Source organism: Pongo pygmaeus, chromosome 18 (assembly GCF_028885625.2).
Source record: "Pongo pygmaeus isolate AG05252 chromosome 18, NHGRI_mPonPyg2-v2.0_pri, whole genome shotgun sequence".
NCBI lineage: Eukaryota > Metazoa > Chordata > Mammalia > Primates > Hominidae > Pongo > Pongo pygmaeus.
This window is the reverse complement of record NC_072391.2, coordinates 83,440,138-83,445,240: the sequence shown is the minus strand read 5'-3', so window position 1 is coordinate 83,445,240 and position 5,103 is coordinate 83,440,138.

Here is a 5,103-nt window from a genome sequence, read left to right as displayed (position 1 = left end):
GGGTTTAAAATTTTTGTTACAGTTGCACCCCACTTCTGGTAACAATTTCTGTTTCATTATCTACCACTGCATTACAAACCACTTTAAAACACAGTGGCTTAAAACAACAACAAGCAGAGTAGCTTGGTTTTCCTCTTAGAAAGTGGCCTGGCTTCTCACTGAATAGCAGGGGCTTTCAAGAGGGAGTGTTCTAAGCATATTCAGATGTTTTAAGACCCAGCCTCAGAAATTACGCAGCAATGCTTCCACCACATCCCATGGGCCAAAGGAAGTCTCAGAATGATCCCAAGTTCAAGAACCCACCTTTTAATGAGAGAAACAGCATAAAATTTGGGGCTCTCCACCACAATGCTCATAGAGAGCCCTCCAAAGCCACTACCACTGCCAGGAATGACCCTGTCCACCAGCTTGAGTCCTTTCTCTCTCTGCGTTAGAGATTTTCATGGGAAGCACCAGACTAAAGAATCACTCATTATTGCATCGGCTCTAGCACTATTTCCCCACAGGACCCCAAGCCTTTTCAACTCTGAAAGCCTGTACCACAGATTTCACCACCTATATCCTGTTGCACCTGCTCTTGTTTAGAAAACTCCCTCCCATGACTGTGAGTTTCTGCCCTCTCTTTTTTGCGTTCAGTCGACTTCTTACCCCCTACCCCCACCACTGTAGCAGTGTCTCTTAAAACTGTGCATTACTTACTTAGACTTAGTCCCCTGATAGGCTCTTCTGTCTACTGATTCCTATGTACTTATTTATCTCTTTTTCCTCTCTATAATTCTTGGGGGGAAAAAACTCTGAGATTGACCTTGAAAACACAAAACCCTTCACCAGTATTGACGATTTGTCTCCATCAACCAGTTTAGCATTGGAATGACATCCCCAAGGGAGTGTGAAATGGAGTGTATGGAGTGGTGAAACTAAACCAAGAGCCTGGGAGCCAGCACTCCGAGGCTTCTTCTAGGCTCTGTGGATCTGTGTGGTCTTGAGGGCCATTCATTTGTGACCCTGGTGCCTCTGTTTCCCAGCAGAAGTATAAATATCAATGTCCCTTCCTGCTTCAGGATTTTGTCCTCCAGAAACTAAAATGTTGGACTAAAAATATTTGTTTGAATGTGAAAATGAAACTACAGGAAGTCATGTGCGTATAAGACAACTGTATTATCTTCTTCTGTATGGATGTGTGGTGGAATCCACAAAGCACTGACACATAGGAGAAGACTGGGGTTCTAATCCAGCCTGGAGGTTAATATGCGGCTTTACACAAGTCATTTAGCCTTCTTAGCCTCAGTTTTCCATGTGTAAAAAGAATACTGGACCAGATTAGCAGTTTTCAACCTTGGTGGCACGTTAGAGTCATGTGACGAGATTTTTTTAAAATTTCAGTCCCCAGACCTCACTACTGCAGACTCAATAAGTCAGAATTTCTGGGTGTAAGTCCGGAGTGGACTTGGAATTTTAAAAAATTCCTTAAGTGATTTCACTGTGCAGCCAGGAGTAAAAACCCCTGATTTGGGTTCATAGTTTTAAAACTATTTTTTAATCAAGATTCATTTTTTTTAAATAAAAGTTACATTTAGAGGCCCTGCGTGTGGAGCAAATGCCCATGCAGTTATTCTGTTTGAGCAGGAGAGGGGTCCAAAGTTCTGTCCATGCAGCCACACCCAACCCTGGAAGGGCCCAGGAGACCCCTTTTAGTCCCTGGAACCCAAATAAAACCGTTAGAGAGTAGACAATTTTCAAGATTGTTTAAAGAAATAAATGACTGGTCGGGTGCAATGGCTCATGCCTATAATCCTAGCACTTTGGGAGGCCGAGGCAGATGGATCACTTGAGGTCAGGAGTTCAAGACCAGCCTGGCCAACATGGCGAAACCCCATCTCTACTAAAAATACAAAAATTAGCCAGGCATGGTGTCTCGTGCCTGTAATCCCAGCTACTCGAGAGGCTGACGCAGGAGACTCGGTGGAACCTGGTAGGTGGAGGTTGCAGTGAGCCAAGATTGTGCCACTGTACTCCAGCCTGGGGCCTGGGTGACAGAGCAAGGCTCTGTCAAAAAAAAAAAAAAAAAAAAGAACTAAATGACTAAAATCATATGATAATAGTCAACATTTAGATTGTCATCTGTATCATAAATATCCCCACAAATCCACCTTCTTGAGGAAACCAGTTTCCATCCTATATCGTGTCTGGTGATGGAACCATAGGGCAAACTTGGCTACAGTCAGAAAACTCAGCCAGCTGCTGATTTCCATAGGTGCCCTCACCAGTCATGGGGCTTCCCAGGGTCCACTTCTTCCAGAGACTAAGAGAAAAGATCCCACAGTGCTTCCATTTGTGTGGCAGCAGGCAAGGACTGGTTTCATCAGAAATACCCCCAGAACACTGCAGCTAATGATGCAGAGGGAAGATTATTTGTGTTACACAGGAAGTGCAGGGAATCAGTTTTCACATGCAGTGAAGGGGGCATTGTTGTCAAAAAACAGAACCAATCAGGAGGTCCCAGTTCTAGCCCTGAACTATTTAAAAGGAACTTCCCTTTGCTGTACAAGCTCAGGGCAATGGGTAATTCTACATGTCATCTTCACTGAGCCATGGGGTGCCCAGATCAGATGCTGTTTCTGGGTGTGTCTATGAGGTTGTTTCCAGATGAGATCAGTACTTGAATCACTAGACTCTGAAGATTGGCTTCCTCAATGTGGGTGGGCACCATCCAGTAAGTTGAGGGCCTGAGTAGAACAAAAATGTGGAAGGAGGTTGAATTCCCCCTTTTCTTCCTGCCAGCCTGCTAGAGCTGTGACTCTGGTCTTCTCTCGCCTTGGACTGGCGTGTACACCATTGGCTCCCCTGGTTCTCAGGCCTTTGGACTGCAGCTGGAACCACCCCCCACCCTCGCTTTCCTGGAGCTCCGGCTTGCAGATGGCTAAATGTGTGAGTTCTCAGCCCTTGCAATCACAAAAGCCAATTATATTCTGCTGGTTCTGCTTCTCTGGAGAACTTTGACTAATGTAGTCAGAAAACATAAAGGTGGCTGGGTGCGGTAGCTCATGTCAGTAATCCTAGCACTTTGGGAGACTGAGGTGAATGGATCACCTGAGGTCAGGAGTTTGAGACCAGCCTGTCCAACGTAGCGAAACCCCGTCTCTACAAAAAAATACAAAAATTAGGCAGGCGTGGTGAGCAGATGCTGGTAGTCCCAGCTACTCGGAGGCTGAGGCAGGAGAATCCCTTGAACCTGGGAGATGCAGGTTGCAGTGAGTCAAGATCGCACCACTGCACTCCAGCCTGGACAACAGAATGAGACTCTGTATCAAAAACAAATAAAAACAAAACAGAAATGTGCCAAATGTGGCCTGGAGAGCACGGGGCCAGAGTCCTCAGATGAGTGCCAAGTGGCAGGCAGAGGAAAAAGAAGGACCACACAGAGCCCTTGATCAGATAATAAGAAAAGTCAGCCTCAGTGCCAGCAACCAGGAGCCCAACCAGGTGAGGTGATCGAGGCATTCACCCCACGTGTAACTGTAAACCAAAAAATTAATGTCTAAGCCCCCAACCAACTGAATGGGCCCCTCTTTTCTACAAGGGCATTCCAAAGTTAAAATGAAAAACCAGTTGAGGCCATCATAGGAAGGGGGAGCCAGACATGCCTCATTATACCTGCTTCCCTTTTGTAATTACTGATAGAACAGATTCTTGAAGTCTGATAAGAAACACTGACAATCTATTCTCCCTGAAGCCTGCTACCTGGAGATTTCATCTACATGATAAAACCTCGGTCTCCACAACCCCTTAGAATAACCCAGACATTCCTTCTCATTGATAATAATTCTTTCAGCCAATTGCCAATCAGAAAAACTTTGAATTCACCTATGACTTGGAAACCCCCACTTCCAGTTGTTCCACCTTTGCAGGCTGAACCAGGGTACATGATTGATGTCTCATGTCTCCCTAAAATGTATAAAACCAAGCTATGCCCCTAACACCTTGGGCACACATTCTCAGTATCTCCTGAGGGCTGTGTCATAGGCCATTGGTCACTCATACTTGACTCAGAATAAATCTCTTCAAATATTTTATAGAGTTTAACTCTTTGTTAACATAACCTTAAGTGACCACCAAAAAAACTCAGTGATCAACATAAAAAATATTCTAATGCAATATTTTTGAAAAGTCTAAATTAATACGAACAATTTCATGATAAACAGCATCAACAACATATGAAAATTTTAAATAAAGAAAGGATCCATATTCCTGATTTTTAATATTGACACAGGCTCCAGCATAGCTCAGCTTGGTACTAACAGGGTCCTTTGGAGAGAAGCAAAGAAAGCTTCATTGAGTCTCCTGCAAATGACAATTCCACTGACAGTAAACAAAACTACGTCAGCATGTCATCAGCAGCCCATCATCATCCTATTTGTTATGATGACTGAGGACACATCAAGGGCCAGGAATTATACAAGCATTATCTGCATTTAATTTTCACAGCCATTCTGAGAGGTATAAGTTTATTATCATTTTATTGATGAAGAAATTGAGGCCTCAAGACAAATCCTTTATCCAGGTGAAAGAAGAAAATGTGGGCCCCCAAGAAAACCATCTGCAGAGCCCAGCAAGGGAGGAAGCCTCTAAGCCAGACAAGAACAGAGGCATCCTGGCAAAGGTTCTCCCTGCCTTCTCAGCCAGGAGTAACTGGACTTTAATACTGAGGCCCACTGCATGGTCTCAATCATGGCCAGGTGTAATTGGGATTGTTAGTTTTACAGAAAAGAGGATACAATGTTACACTATATTATGCACTTAGTCAAGTCATTTCAGCTTTGCAAGTCAGTTTGTTCTGCTGTAAAACAGAAGGACCTAATTCCAGAATCACCTACTTCTTAAGTTGCTGCTGGGTAACAACCTGTGCTTTTCCCAAGAAAGGAAGTAATTGCCCCAAGGCTGAGGGGAGAGGAATCTTTCAGTTTTGCTCTCAGTCTTTTGTAATTTTTTTTTTTTTTTTGAGACAGAGTCTTGCTCTGTTGCCCAGGCTGGAGTGCAGTGGTGCGATCTTGGCTCACTGCAAACTCCACCTCCCGGGTTCACGCCATTCTCCTGTCTCAGCCT